This window comes from Aethalodelphis obliquidens, unplaced genomic scaffold (assembly GCF_003676395.1).
Source record: "Aethalodelphis obliquidens isolate GAN/ISIS:26980383/991018 unplaced genomic scaffold, ASM367639v1 scaffold38, whole genome shotgun sequence".
Classification (NCBI taxonomy): domain Eukaryota; kingdom Metazoa; phylum Chordata; class Mammalia; order Artiodactyla; family Delphinidae; genus Aethalodelphis; species Aethalodelphis obliquidens.
Window position 1 is genome coordinate 11856350 of NW_020837982.1, and position 16603 is coordinate 11872952.

General features: G+C 44.8%; 1 protein-coding gene and 1 non-coding gene across 4 annotated transcripts in view; both read left to right on the top strand.

Moving 5' to 3' along the window:
• The window catches only part of NTN1 (netrin 1), a 185673-nt gene that overhangs the window by 12984 nt on the left and 156086 nt on the right, over positions 1 to 16603 (top strand). The window lies entirely within an intron of this gene.
• Positions 5032 to 5138, top strand: LOC113633202 (U6 spliceosomal RNA). The gene has a single exon (XR_003438116.1). It is a non-coding gene; the product is annotated as a U6 spliceosomal RNA (small nuclear RNA).

Below are 16603 nucleotides of genomic sequence, written 5' to 3' on the forward strand. Positions count from 1 at the left end.
GCTCTAGTACATTGTGTTTATCCGTTGGTCACACGTTTTGTAGAAAGCGGTCGTACACGTTTACATTTATGCACCATTTTGCAGGTGAAAAAATGGGGCACGCGCAGGGTACATGCCTCGCCCAGGGTCTCACAGCCGGCAGTGGTGGAGTTGGGGTTAGAATCTAGGCAGTGTGGTTCGGGCGTCTTGTTTTCCACCACTGTGCCTGACTGCCTCTCTCTTTCACCTGTATGTACCCTGTCAAGGAAAACCATTAATACTGCGGGCAAAGGTGACTTTGGGCCAGTCCCTTCACTTGTCTGGGACTTGGTTTTCTCTTCTGTAAAATGAGGGGTTGGGCCACAAAGACCATCTTGAGCACTCACATTTCTGTGCCCCAGTGGACGCACCTCCTTCCTGAGGACTTTTCGCAGCTACGTTACCCACCCCTTCCATTCCCATCTCCACCAGAGGCAGCTCTACAGTGTGAACGATGTTATTTCCCCCCACCTCCATTCCATTGGGGTGCCCTCAGGAGACCGCGCAGGCTCTGATTGGAGGACTCACTTGGGCCTGCCCTTCAGGACTTCCTGGAATTTCCAGGAAGGGGGAGGGGGAGACATGGGACCTTTGTTCCATCTTGGCCCTCTGGCATGTCAGCCACCCAGCCTTCTCTCTTCAGTCACGCGTGTTCAGCTGAATGAACGTTCACAAAATCAACTCACTTGTGTAACTGGCGCAGCCGTCAAGACATAAGATATTTCCGGAGGGCCTCGTCATGCCTTTCACGCCCCCACCGCATTGTGTACCCACCATCTTGACTGCCAACACCATAGATTTCGTTCTGCCTGTTCTCGGACGTCACATCCGTGAAATCAGACTGTGTGTTTTCTTCACTACCTGGCTTCTTTTGCTCAGCAGTATTTCCTCGTAAGTCGTCGTAATCATAACTTATCCTCTGGTCCTTTTTAGTTTGATGGTGAGCGCAGTTTCTTGGAGGTACTGATCCTTCTGCTTGTTCAGTCTGCGCACCTTTGCTCACGGTGAATGACTTTCCTCGTGTGTTTGGCACTGACGGTGAGCTTTTCTTTATCTGGGATTTTGTGGAATTCCCACGGGTCTTAGTTCTGGAAATGTCCCTTCTGAGTGATTTTGCATTTGATTTTGCCAGACATCCTGGAGGTATCATTGGCTTGGGACCGCTTTTTCCATTAATTAATTATCTTAGAAATTCCTCTATCAAATGAGGAGTATGTATTTTGATTCCAATCATTTTCAGACCTGGGGTTTCATTTTTTCACTGAAGACTCTTTCTCCCTTTACTCAGGAGTTTTGAGGGGACTTCCCCGGTGGTCCAGTTGTTAAGAAGCCGCCTTCCAATGCATGGGATGTAGGTTTGATCCCTGGGCGGGGAACTAAGATCCCACATGCCGCAGGGCAGCTAAGCCCGTGCACCACAACTAGAGAAGCCTGTGTGCTGCAGTGAAGATCCCGCGTGCCGCAACTAAGACCCGACACAGCCAAAAAAAAAAAAAAAAAAAAAAAAAAAGTTCTGGGTAGAGACACACTTTTGCTGTCAGATTTTTAGTCCCCTTTTCACTTACGGTGCATTTGGAAGGTCCAGGCTTTGGCCACCTGGATTACTGACCCTAACGGGTCTCCCTGCCTCTATCCTTGTCCCCCAAGCTCTTACTGGTAGTTCCCTCTGCCCAGATATCCCAATGGATGGCTTCCCTGACTCCTTCAAATCTTTGGTCAGCTGTCATTCCTCAGTGCAGCCTGACTATCCTATTTAATGATCCTAAAATAGCCCCCTCATCCGTGTCTGTCTGTCTCTTTCAAACACACACACACTCACAGACACACACACTTATACTTCTCATCACCTTTATCCTGCGCTTTCTCCTTTCTTCCCCCCACAATGCTTATATCCTTCTGACATACTATGGGGTTGGCCAAAAAGTTTGTTTGGTTTTTTCCGTAAGATCTTACGAAAAACCCAAACGAACTTCTTGGCCAGCCCAATATTTGATTTAGTTGTCTATTGTGTTTATTAAGTATCTTTGCATCCTGCCACTTGCTCTCTTCTAAGGCACTTGTTAATTTACATAAGGGCAGGAATCCTTGTCTCTTGTTCACAGGGAGCCTGGCATATAGTAGATGCTCATTAAATATGGTGAAGAAAAAGAATGCAAGGCCTCCTTTCTAACTCCTGGCCTTTTAAGACCCAAGGTCTCATCTCATTTGTGCAGGTGTTAAAAACTCAAGGCCAAAGCCATTAAGGCCTGTCTCCAGGTCTGACAGCCAGTCTTCCTTTCCCCTTATCTCTCTCCTCCTTCCCTTCCCTCCTTACTCACAAACACCCCATGGTTCCTCCAGCACTTGGGGATTTCCTTTTATTGCTTGTGAGATATACCATGCATTACATATTCTTAAAAATTATTTTCATCTAGTATTTCTGCAGTGGTCGGGCGTCTGCATTAGCTCAGTATACCTTGTTGCCAGAACTCAAAGTCCTATCTTTTAATCTTCGTCCACCTGGAGTTAATTGTGACATATGGTGTGAGGTAAGGATCCCTTTTTTTCCAGCAAACATTTAGCCAGTCATTCAATGACAGTTGCTGAAAAAAAATTATTCTCAGCCATTTGAGATGCCATATTATTAGATGCTTAAGTATTATATAAACTTGGATCTATTTTCTAGATTTCCCATTTTGTTTCACTGATCTCTTTTCCTTCCACTGCCTATCTGTTTGGATAGTGCGTTTCATTTATGGTGGGCTCAGCATTTACTCATTTATTCTTTTTCATTTGTTCTTTCTGGTTATTCTCGTTGCTATTCTTATGTATTTACGTATGTATGCATGCATGTATAGGCTTTAGATGAGTTTATCAAGTTTCAATACAGACGCCATTGGTGATTTGGTGGCAGTGTAGTTAAAATGAAGTTGGTGATAGTTGATAACTTTTTTTTTTTTTTGCCACACCGCATGGCATGCAGGATCTTCGTTCCCTGACCAGGGATCGAACCCGTGCCCCCTGCAGTGCAAGCACGGAGTCTTAACCACTGGACCACCGGGGAAGTCCCTACATTTTAAAAATTGTAACGGAAAAAAAAAGAAAAAAAAAATTGTGACTGTAATCAACATGACTGTTGTACTTAATGATTTCGTTATTTAAATGTCTCCATTAGGGTTGTTAGGATGCCAAAAGGGTAGGATGTTAAGTCTAAATAAAATCATAGATTGACTCTCTTCTGGATAAATTTTTAAAACAGTATTAGTTGAAATTCAATAAATTGCACATATTTAAGGAATGTAGTTTGGAAAGTTTGACATATGTATTTACCTATGAAACCATAACCACAATCATGATAAAGAACATATCCACCAGCCTCAAATGTTTCCTAATGCTCCTGGGTAATTCCTTGCATACCTTCTGCTGTTTCCGTCACTGTGCTTTCTATCCTTTTATATTAGTTTGCTTTTTCTAGAGTTTTATATAAATGGACTAATACGGTATGTATTTTTTTTGTCTGGTTTTCCTCAGTTTTCAGGATTATTTTGAGACTTATCCATGATGTTATGTACCTCAATAGTTCACTCCTTTTTTCTGCTGGATAGTAGTCCATTGTATGGAAATACCAAAACTCATCTATTCATCTGCTGATAGACATTGGGTTGTTTGCAGTTTTTGGCTTTTACAGGGAAATTAGCAGCTGTGAACATTCTTGTACACATTTTTGCACGGACATATGCTTTCATCTCTCTTGAGTAAGTCCCTAGGAGCAGAATGACTGTGTGATATGGTAATGGATGTTTAACTTTTTTTTTTTTGCGTTACGCGGGCCTCTCATTGTTTTGGCCTCTCCCGTTGCGGAGCACAGGCTCCGAACGCACAGGCTCAGCGGCCATGGCTCACGGGCCCAGCCGCTGGGCGGCATGTGGGATCTTCCTGGACCGGGGCACGAACCCGTGTCCCCTGCATCGGCAGGCGGACTCTCAACCACCGCGCCACCAGGGAAGCCCGGATGTTTAACTTTTTAAGAAACGGTCAAACTGTTTTCCAAAATGGTCGCACCACTCTACATTCATACCAGCAGTGTGTGAGCATTCCAGTGTCTCCAACTCCAGGTCCTCACCAGCATTTGATACGGTCAGTCTTTTTAAATTTTAGCCGTCTCAGTGGTTATAGAGTAGATAGATGACCTTTACAATTTTAAGTCTTACAATCCAGAAGCATTGAACATTTTCATTTATTCATGTCTTCTTTTATGCCTTTCTGTAGCGTATATACATTTCTTTATATTAGCCTTATACTTTTTAACAGAAAATTTATTTCTGTGTATTTATAATTTTTATTACTATTATGAAAGGCATTTTTTTCCTTCCTCATTTTATTTTCTAACGATATTGCTGACATATAGGAAAGTTGTTGATTTTTATATAAGTATTTGGCAACCCGCAATTTTACTGAACTCTTTTAAAATGAATTCTCATAGTTTTTCCATGAATTCTCTTCTCAAATTTCTTTCATATTCAGTTATAGCCCACAAATCATGAATATTTTAGCTCTTCTTTCCACTGCTTGGACTTTTATTTTCCTTGTTTTACTGCATTGGATAGAACTTCAAAGTAATGGTATATGATAATGGTAAGATACACCCTTGTGTTGATCCTGACTTGAGTGAGAATGTTTCTGGAGTTTCATCATTAAGTATGTTGTTTGTTACTAGTTTCAGATAGATCTTTATTGTACTCAAAGGAATGACCTCTATTCTTGGTTTACTGGGAGGTTTGCTCCTTTTTGTTGTTGTTTTTTTTTTTTTGCGGTACGCGGGCCTCTCACTGTTGTGCCTTCTCCCGCTGCGGAGCACAGGCTCCGGACGCTCAGGCTCGGAGGCCACGGCTCACAGGCCCAGCCGCTCTGCGGCATGTGGGATCTTCCCGGACCGGGGCACGAACCCGCGTCCCCTGCATCGGCAGGTGGACTCCCAACCACTGCGCCACCAGGGAAGCCCCTTTTTGTTGTTTTAAATCAAGAATATGTGGAGTGCTCGCTTCGGCAGCACATATACTAAAATTGGAACGATACAGAGAAGATTAGCATGGCCCCTGCACAAGGATGACACGCAAATTCGTGAAGCGTTCCATATTTTTAGAGGAATTTTAATTTTTATAAAAAAAAAATATATGTGGAATGTTAACCCTTTAGATATCAATCAAAATGATCATATAATATTTCTCCTTCATTATATTAAATAATGAATTACATTAATTGTTTTATAAAATTTTTAATAGCTTTATTGAAATATAATTTACATACTATACAAGTCACCCATTTAACACATACAATTCAGTGGTTTTTAGTGTGTTTATAAAGTGGTGCAACCATCACTAAAATTAATCCCAGAGCATTTTTGTCATCACCAGAAGAAACCTTGTACCCATAGCAGTACTTGTACCCATAGCAGTCACCCTCCCTCTTACCACTGTCCCAGCCCTAAGCGACCACTAATCTACTTTTGATCTCTATGGATTTGTCTATTCTGTACATTTCATATAAATAGAATCATACAATATGTGGCCTTTTGTGACTGACTGATTTCAGCTAGCATGATGTTTTCCTGGTTCATCCATGTTATAGCATGTGTCAGTACTTCATTCCTTTTTATGGCTGAATAATATTTCAGTGTATAGACATGTCACATTTTATTTATTCATTCTTCAGTTAGTGGACATTTGGATTGTTTCCACCTTTTGGCTACTAGGAATAATGCTCCTACGAACATTGATGTACAGGTTTTTGTATGAATATGCGTTTCCATTTCTCTTATGTATGTACGTAGGAGTGGAAATGCTGGGTCATGTGGTAACTCTATATTTAACTTTTGAAGGAACTGCCAGACTGTTTACCAAAGCAGCTATTCCATTTTACATTCTTACCTGTAATGTATGAAGATTCCAATTTCCCCACACCCTCATCTATCCTTATACTCTTTCTTTTTGATGATAGCTGTTCTTGTGAGTGTGAGGTGCTATCTCATTGTGGTTTTGTGATTTTCTAAATTGGAACTATTCTAGCATTCGTGGAATAAAGTTTATTTGGTTATATATTATTCTTTGCTAATATTTTATTTTTGATTTTTGTATCTGTTCAAAAGTGTAATTTGTCTGAACTTTTTTCTCCGTATATTGCCTTTTGTATCAGGGCTGTTCTGACCTCATAAAATGAAGTGAGAAGTTTCTATTCTCTTCCGTGCTGTGGTATCATTTAAGTAGCGTGAGAAATAACTGTTCCTTGAAGATTTGCTAGAATTAGCCCATCTGGGCCCTGTGCCATTTTTGGAAAGAGTTATTTGATAACCATTTCAGTTTCTTCCATGCTTATGTTTATTCAGGAATTTTTCAACTGCTTTCTGAGTCAAATCTGGTAATTTATTTTCCAAGAAAATGATGATTTACCCAGATTTTCATTTTTTAAGCATAGTTGTATATAGTAATCACTAAAAATGTTTTTTAAAACTTTCATATATGGCTATGTCACCGTTCTAATTTCTAACAATGAAATATTCTCACTCTCTCTTTGCCTAGATTTCTTTGTTTGTTTGACATTTTTGAAAATGATGATAATAATACCTGGTAATATCCGTTGAACACTCACTGTGTGCCAGGCCCTGTGCTGAGTACTTTGTATGCACTGTCTAATGTTCAGAATCTTGACAACTTTGTGAGTTGAGTACTGTTATTCACATTTACAGGTGGTTAAGAAGTTCAGACATTTAGCTTGCCTGATGTCACAGTTACAAAGCCCAGAGTTGTAATTCAAACAGGATCTCTCTAGTCTCAGTCAGAGCTCTTATATGCTATTTTAGTCTGCCACTTACTTATTAATTTTTTTTTTTTTTTTGCGGTACGCGGGCCTCTCACCGTCGTGGCCTCTCCCGTTGCGGAGCACAGGCTCCGGACGCGCAGGCTCCGCGGCCACGGCTCACGGGCCCAGCCGCTCCGCGGCATGTGGGATCCTCCCGGACCGGGGCACGAACCCGTGTCCCCCGAATCTGCAGGCGGACTCTCAACCACTGCGCCACCAGGGAAGCCCTAATGGTTTTTTTTAATTGTTTCTAATTTCTGTTTTATCTTTATTAATTTCTTACTTAGGCTTTTGTGGTCCTACTAATATTTTTAGTTGAATGCTCAGTTCAACTAATATCATTATTTTCTCATTCCTATTTAGCAGTACAACAATTTAGGCAATGACTTTTCATTTCTATAGTAGCTTTGACCACTTACCCTTGGTTTGTACTGCTCTCATTGTCACTATTTTTCCAGTGACTGTGTCATTGTAGTTGTGATACTCTTTTTGTTTCTGGAGTTATTTATGAATTGGCTTTTCATTTCCAGGATATTAAGTCCTCAAAATATATATTTTGTTATTAATGTCCAATTTCATTTTATTGCGACGAATACAATTTTTGTTTTGTTTCATTTTTAAATAATCTCATGTGTGTACCTGAGGTCCCTTCTGTTCCTGTTCCACGGGAACTGGAAGAGAACTCTGTTTTTAGGGTACAGAGTTCAATATATTTATTAAAATCCATCTTACTGATTATATTCTTCAGATACTCTGTATCCTTGTTTTATTTTTGCCTACTTGGAGCAAAAAGCCAATATTAGTGGGAGACTGACATACCACCCTAAGCGTTTAACAAATTAAGTGACAAAGTCATCCAACCTTTTAAAAATTAAGAGGTGGGCGAAGCCATATAAGGCTTTGAACACAAAGTAAAAGCAGGGGTCACAAAATAGTGTCTGAAATGTAGAGTTCTGAGCAGAATGCATTAGTAAGGTAAAGCTGGTTGTTTTATACTGATACCAGAAAAACTGCACCATATCATTGAACTTGAATGGAAATCACCTGGGCCTTGGTTTCGGTGGTGAAAAGAGATGACTTTTCAGCAGATGATTCCTAGTGTCCTCCAGCACTCTCATTCCATGAGGACGGTTTGGGGTTCCCTCCTAAGTGGCGTCAGGAAGGGAATTAACCGGGAGTTAATGACTTGAAGCAAAGAACAGAACAGGATGATTCCTAGTTGAGACTGGAGCAGTTTGAGCTGACAGCTGGGGCTGGGTTTATTGCTTTGGCTTATTCCTGTCTTCACAGGAGCATCTGCCTCATTGCCTCTTGGCCTGGCAAAGGAGATGTGTTAAAATAGAAATCAGTCTGCAAGGACGAGATGGCGAGGCCACAAGGACTCCCTGACATGGGGTGCCGCCTCCTGTAATGCAATATGACCCTGATGGCTGGGTTTGGCGCTGGAATATGCCCCCTTCCCCCACCCCCGGGAGCTCTCAGCTCTCGGAAAGAGCATTTCCATAGACAGCTACCTGCAGGAAACGGGCAGGTTCCCCAGCTCCATGCCTGCCTCTGTGTCCCCTCATCCTCTAGCCAAGAGATGATTAATTCATTGAACAAAGAGGGGAAGGTGAGGAGAGGCATGTGTTCCACAGGATACCAGGACCATGAGAAAGGCTGAGAATTAATGAGTTAAGTATCTGATTTAAGAAGTTAGGGAAGAATGAACAGAATAAGCCAGAACAAAGTGGGGGTGGGGAGGAGATTAAAAACAAGAGCAGAAGTCAATGAACTAGAAAACAGATATTCAACGGAGAGAACCAAAGCCAAAAGTTGGTTGTTTGGGAAGACTCATAAAATAAACAAATATCTGGAAAGATTGGTAGAGGGAAAAAAGAGAGAAGGCACAAGTAAACAACATTAGGAATGAAAAAGAGGCATAACTAGAGATCTGGGAGAGACAAAACAAATAAGGTAATAACTATGAACAACTTTATGCTAATACATTTTAAAAGTGTAACCTCTAGCATCTTGATCCAAACCCTTGGAGCATTTCTCATAGAATTGTAACGAGACGACCTGCATCACAGTCTTCTATGGAACCAAATCAAAAACAGAAAAAATAGACTTCATCAGAATTTGAAAGTTGTGCTTCGAAGGACACCATCAGGAAAATGAAAAGACAGCCCACAGTATGGGAGAAAATATTTGCAAATCAACTATCTGAAAGGGTCCAGAATATATAAAGAGTATCATATATAAAGAAATCTTAGAACTCAACAACAAAAAGGCAAAATAAATTTTAAAACAGGCAAAGCACTTGAATAGCTATTTCTCCAAAGAAGATATACATACACATGGCCAATAAGCACATGAAAAGATGTCAACATCATTGGCCATCAGAGAAATATAAATCAGGACCACTTCACACCCACTTGGGTGGCTAGAATCAAAAGAATAATAACAAGTGTTGAAAAGAATGTGAAGAAATTGGAACTCTCACGCATACACTGCTGGTGGGAATGTAAAGTGATGTAGCTGCATTAGAAAATAGTTCCTGAAAAGGTTAAACAACCCAGCAATTCCACTCCTAGGTATATACTCAAGAGAAATAAAAATACGGACCCACACAAAAGACTGTACACAGATGTTCACAGCAGCATTATTCATAATAGCCAAAAAGTGGAAACAACCCAAATATCTATCAACTGATGAATGGATAAAGTTTGGTGTACCCATACAAAGCAATATTACTCAGCCATGTGAAGGAATGGAGTACTGATACATGCTTAAACATGGATATACCTTGAAAACTTCATGATAATTGAAAGCCAGTCATAGAAGACCCCATACTGTATGATTCTCCTTATATGAAATGTCCAGGATAAGCAAATCCGTATAGGAAGCAGATTAGTGGTTGCCAGAGATCGAAGGGAGGGGTGAGTGGGGAGTGACTGTTAAATGGGTGTGGGGTTCTTGTTGGGGTGATGAAAATGTTCTAGAATTAGATAATGGTGATGTACAACCTTGTGAATTGTACACTTTGAAAGGGTAAGTTGTATGGTATGGGAATGATATTTTTATTAAAAAAAAAACTTGTGTGGAGTGGGAAATGTTTATTAAAGTGTGTATTTCCAAGCATTTCCCTGGATTAATGAAGTCACATCTCTGGGTGTAGGGTCTAGAAATCTGCAGTACTTTAGATGCAACCAGTGCACAGAGAGGTTGAAGAATCACTGTCCGCTTTTACTTTTAGTAGAATTCCCATTAATAAATGTAAAAAGGAGTGATGGAAATAGAAAATCACTCCTTGGGGAAAAAAATCCCTGTAATAGTCATAGAGAATCCCAATGTCTGCTACAGTTACTGAGTGAAAGTATGTTGAGACATAGAAAATTTACATAGTGTCAAAGTATCTCTCCACAATCTTAAAAGGAAAAATAGTAACTTTATAGTGAAGAAATCGGGCAGACATCACTTTAACCAAGTTATCAGAACTAAGAGAACCAATAGTGGGACAGACTGACATCATGTGTCACCCAATATACACACTGAGAGGGAAACAGCATTGCTTCCATGGGATCTTGCTAAAAATATGTAACCTGAATTTCATCCTGAAGAAACATCAAATAATCCCGAACAAGAGCCATTCTACAACGTAACTGGCCAGTACTCTTCAAGAGTGTCAAGGTCATTAAGGACAGAGCAAAACTGGAGGACTGGCATATGCTGGAGGAGAAAAAGAAGACAGGAGACCTAAATGCAGTGTCCGATGCTGGATCAGATCCATCCTGGACCAGAAAAGGACATTAGTGGGGCAGTTGGTTAAGTTTGAATAAAGTTTATAGATTAGATTTCAGTTTCCTGGTTTTGATCATTATGGGATGGGTATGTAAGAAATTAACATTTGGGGGAGCCGGGTAAAGGGGAGCTCAGCGGCCATGGCTCACGGGCCCAGCCGCTCTGCGGCATGTGGGATCTTCCCCGACCGGGGCATGAACCCGTGTCCCCTGCATCGGCAGGCGGACTCTCAACCACTGCGCCGCCAGGGAAGCCCTGTTTTACAACTCTTTTGTAAGTCTAGAATTAATTCAAATTGAGAAATTAACAAGAAACCACCATCCTGGAGTGTCATGATTCTCAGTTTGAAAGCCATTGGTGTAGCAGGAAGAGTTCTGGCTTTGGAATCAGACAGGCCTCAGCTGAATACCCTTACCATCACCTGCCATCTAGATCTTGAGCCTCTCAGTGTCAGCCTGTCATCTGAGAAATGGGATTAATCACGTCCATGCCGTAGGATTGTTGGAGGGTTCAATGAAAGGATGTAAGCAAAATACTAAGTACAGCCCCAGCCTGTATCAGCTGCTCAGGAAATGCCAGCCCTCCCCCCACGGTTCAGAGTGATTCTCCCACTCAGTCAGCCTCAAGTCCTTCTCTGGACTTGGAGCGAGAGAATCGTTCCTCTGGGCTGGGCTGTTTGGCTGGGCAGGGCGTCTAAGCACCCTGGCCGGGCACCTGAGAAAAGGTGCATCACGGGAGGAGGCTGGGGGTTCGACTAAGGTTGAGATGGGGAAGGAGTCGGCCTGGGGAGCTTTCTCACAGGCTCCCCTTGGCAGGCTGCTTAAAGTTACAACCAACTTCAAACACAAAGGGTTTTCAGACACAAAGGAAGGCTCAACCTGGCCAGTGTCAGGCCTGGCTTGGCATTCGAATTCAGAAATCCAAGTCCTCAGAGCTCACAGACAGGCCAGACCATCCCAGTAGCTCTGCCCCCACTCCAGGAATGCCAAGAACCTTCCAGAGAGCTCCCCTCCCAGGCCTGCTCCCATCATTGACCCCCGGTCCAAATTAATTAGAGTAAAGTAAGAGCTGGTTCCCTGCAGGCGTTTATTCTGCTGACAGCTGAGACCTGGCCACAGGCCCAAAGGTGGTGCCCCTTCCACCTGCCTCCGTCTCTGACTCTCCCCACTTTGCAGCACGTGGGTGGGTTGTGCTGGCGTGGTTTTCTTAATGGCTTATTTAAAAATAAAACAAAGCAGGTCGTGTTAGTCTCCCATTGGGTCGGGAACTTTAGGTAGTTTTTCAGTCCCTGTTTTTACATAGAATCCTCCGTGGTCTGTTACTTGGGTCCCCCGCGGGTGAGCTAGAGTTAAAGGCACCATCAGAGAACATTGGAAGGACTGAGGACATTTGAAATGTGCTCTCCCTGTGACCCGGCAATTCCGCCTCTCTATGCCCACCCTAGAGAAACACACAGGGGCGCAGGAAGGTACCTGCAAGTGTTTGTCCCAGATTTATCTAGATCTGCATCTCTATCTATCTCTCATATCTATCTATCATCTATCCATCTATCTATCATTATCTCTATCTTTATTATTTTAATCTCTATACATCTATTGTATATATCTAATCTATATCTATTTCTTTCTTTCTTCCTTCCTTCCTTCCCTCCCTCCCTCCCTTCCTTTCTTTATGTCTGTTTCTACATACACACAAAGAGAGAGACAGAGAGAGAGAACACAGCCTGAATGTCTATCAGTAAGGAAATGGCTAAATAAACTGGTCTGTTCACACCCTAGAATGTAATGCTGTGGGTGAAATCATAAATGTATGCATGCGCCCAGGGACAGGACTCCATAATATACGGTATGATACCACTTAGGTATCAAAACAAGATCCTGCCTCATCCACCTCTGAAGTGTGGGTACCTCCTCCTCTGTCTAGCCCTGTCATAGCTCTGGCGCTTTTAGAATAGCACTGGTTTCAGGAAATTTGTGACTTAATTGAGTTTGTTGTTATTATGTGGATTATTAATGTAATTTATTAAATTAATGAAGAACCAGGCCCGGAGGTGATTCTTTCTCGGTGCTGAACTGGACAATGTCATTGGCGAACTGCAGCCTGTGGGCCTGTTGCCTGTTTTGTAAATAAATTCTCATTGGAACACAGCTACGCCCATCGTTTACAAGTTATCTGTGGCTGCTTTCGGGACAACGGCAGAGTTGAGTAGTTGCAGCAGAGACCCTGCAGCCCGCCAAGCCTCAAACAGTTATTATCTGGCCCTTTCACAGAGAAAGTTTGTTGAACCTTATCCTAAACCCTTATCCCAGACCACCCCATTTCTTCCACGACCTGGGGGATATTGAAAGGAATTGGCCCTTCCCGCTGCCGCTGTATAACTCAGTGGGGTTTGGAAGAGCTGTTTGTAGAAGCCTAGACTAATGGATACTTTATTATGAATTAATCATTACGAAAGTCACTGCATCCCCTCGCCTCTCCAGCACACACAGCTCTGCAGCAACGCCTTATCCAGTGTAGGTCCTCAGTGGGCATTAGCTATAGGACTTCTGAAATGCACTGTTTCCTGGGTAGCCCCTTGAAGCAGACTCGATCCCTCCCCCAAGGACGGGCCTTTGGCTGTTATCTTTGTGTCCTCGGCCCAGCAGGATGCTGGCACGTTGCAGGTGCTTAATAAATTTATAGTGGATAAATCATCAATGAAAAGTGTTAAAAAAAGAATCATCTTCAGTCTCTTGCCCCTGGGGTGGCCTATTCTGAGTGCGTTCAGCAGAAATTAAGGAAATCTGTTCCCCTAAATGAAATGACCAAGCAAATGGCTCACAGGGCTAGTGCTTCCTGGGTAAAAAAAGAAGCGTTTTGCCTCCTCTCCCCGGGGGGGCAGATGAAGGCGGAAGCAGGCCCGTCTTGCCATGAATGCCTTGCCCCCCCCCCCCACCCCAGGTCCAGGACACACAGGCTATCATGTTCTTCAAGGCTGCGGCCGTGCTTTCTCCAGGGACCTGTGGTCACCTGCGTGCTTTAGCAGGGATCCCCGTCAGGCACCTGACATCCTGATGTTTTAGGCCGGATATAGAAAATGTGAGGCTGCCATGAGAAAGGGGAACCCCACTGGATGGGAGCTAAGGGACTGACCACGAACGAGTCTCTCTCCCCGAGAAGCTAGCAACTGGGGTAGCCTTTGCAGAAGGGTGTTTGTCCGATTCTCAGGCTACTTTCAGCAGCAGGGTGGTTATCTAGAACAATGGGCCACGCGGAGTGACGTCCCTGATGAGCTGACATGTCAACCTCGGGAGGAGTCACTTACTCAGACATCTCTGGAGCCTGGAGACACTGCTACGTGTGCCTCCCGCCCAGGTCTGTCCCACCTGCCTCGCGGGGACGTGGCTTCTGCTTTCTCTTGGAACGGGGACGGAGGGCGCAGTAAGGGGGCGGCGAGAGAAGGATTAATCCCCTCCCCCCCGTTTGTTCTATAATGAGGATATTCATCTTGCCTTGGCGGGGCGGGGGGGGGGGGGTCTTTCATTGGGATGAAAAAGTGTCCCTGTGCAGTATTTATCAAAAGAAAGTGGAGGAGAGAGAAATTCTTCGGAACTAGAGTGGGAGAAGGAGAATACACGCTGCATATCTGAAATGAGAGCACCAGCAGGGTTTGGGGAGGGAGGAGGGAGATTCTGTCAAGTGGCTGGGGGTTCGGGGGCTGTGTTTCAGCCCGAGTGGCAGGCCCGGCCCCGAGGCAGCAGCTCACGGCCCCCCTTCCCCGGGGACCACCTCCAGCCGGGCAGCACACAAGAGCTTTGGGATGCTAATAGCCCTTTAGGAATGCTAAATGGAGCATTTCGGTCTCCACGAAGGGGCAAAATAAGCGGAGAAAGAAATTTTAGTTTTGAAGTTTCCTTGGGGGAGGACCAGTGAGGGTTTAAATGGACAGCGTACAAGTTTGATCTGCGCTGCGAAAAACGGAAAATCCAGGGCACACGTCCTCTTGGCAGCATCTTGGTTGGGTTAAGTGAGTACCAACGCGGATCAGCAGAGGCTGGAGCCGAGTCTGCTGGGTATCAGGGACCCCCTCCCCTACCCCTAGCGCAGGGCAGCGGGTTGAGCTGAGGACCACCGGGTGGGTGCCCGCCTGATCTGAGGCCCTTCTCCCTGCCTCGCTGCATTCATGCAGGCAGTCACCCATGCATGCACGTGTTCATTCTGCCCATTCCCTCACTTATTCATTTTCCCATTCACTCATCTGCTCCTTCATTCATTTGGCCAATGATTAGTTGCTGAACGCTGTGTCCAGGTATAACAGGGAAGAGCTAAATCGGACTCCACGAGGGATCTGTTTCTTTGACTTTAACCTTTGCTTCTCATTGCTTTTGTTATTAAAATCATACATAATGGCCGGGAACCCTGCCCCTCTGCTGTACCGCTCTGACCCTGCCCACCTGTGGATGGCTGCAAGAAAGAAGAAACTAACACTTACTCTCACCGAGGCTGGTCATTCCAGGAGATGTTTTGCAAGACTGATGGCCCTTCTACTTTACTTCCTCACCGCCTCTCCCTCTCTAACTCTGGAAAAGAAACTGGCGTCCAGACCCTGATAAGATGGTTTTTTGGAGACAGTAGTCTGCCATCTTCTTGGGTCTGCCGGCTTTCCGAATAAACTCGTCTTCCTTGCCTCAACAGCTCGTCTCCGATTCATTGGCCTGTCGTGCGGCAAACAGAACGAGCTTGGACTCGGTAACACAGGCGGTTCTGAAGGCTGCAAAAACCACAGTGGACAAGCAGGGTCTCTGCCCTCGTGAAATGAATGGTCTATGGGAGAGGCAGACGGTAAAGAAGTAAATGATGGGAGATCATGGCAGGGAGTGTGTGCAGGGCGGCGCCTGGGGAGGCCTCCAGAGCAGGAACATTGGAGCTGAGACCTGAGTAAGAGGAGGCAGCCTTGCGGAGATGGGCGGTAAGAGCATTCCACGTGAAGAGAGAATTCGGGCAGGAACTTGCCATGTTTGAGGAGCAGAGAAAAGACCAACGGGAAGGAAGGGGGTGGGGTGGGAGCGGAAGGCAGGAGAGCCGCCGTCAGGTGGGCTTTGTGGTCAGAAGCCTGGAGTTTATTCTGAGGGCTGTGGGAAGCTCTTGGAGGGTTTCAGGTAGCTGCTGGGGGAGGAGGAGGGCAAAGGAGAAGCAGGGAAGGGACCTGGGCTGGACAGTCCGATGGCTCTGAACCAGGGGCTGCTCAGCCTGAGGTGGAGGGTGGAGGGGGGCAAGCGATGCCGGGGCCGGCGTGGGGCACCATCGCTCGTGGCTCGGGGCACCATCTAGAGGAGGAGTGAGGCCATTAGCCCAGCTCATCGGGAACACGCTCGTGATCACGGAGTTTGAGACAGGCGAGCACTTAACCCAGCTTGCCTAGGCTCTGCCCAGAGTCCAGAAATAGGATTCCCACCCCGTGAGAAGCAGCCGCTGGGGCCAGAGCCCCCAGGGAAGACTTGGTAGGAGCAGTTATCAAGCGTTGATGGAGGGAACCCTTTTGCTGAAAGTGAAGGGCAGGGTGATCCCACCTGCAGATCCAGCCCGCAGCCCCGTGCAACTCTCTCTTCACACCTCAGCCCCTGTTTCTATCAGACACCCCCTGCCCTACAGGGCACCCGCATGGGCCAGTAGGGAGGGGCTCAGGGCGCTTCGTGGAGCCTCAGAATGTAACTTGGACACGTTCTCTTCATTGGCCTTTCATCAGTTTCAGTGTGGGGCACCTGGGAGAAAGAAGATGCTCAGCTGCACTTCCCTGGCGGTCCAGTGGTTAAGACTCTGCTTCGAATGCAGAGGCCCCGGGTTCGATCCGTGGTTGGGGAACTAGGATCCCACATGCTGTGTGGCGTGGCCAAAAAAAAAAAAAAAAAACACAGCTCTCTGAGATGTGGGAATACTCGGAACACCTCTGCTCTTGGCCAGATGGTTAAGGAGTTAGCCTGGTCCTGGT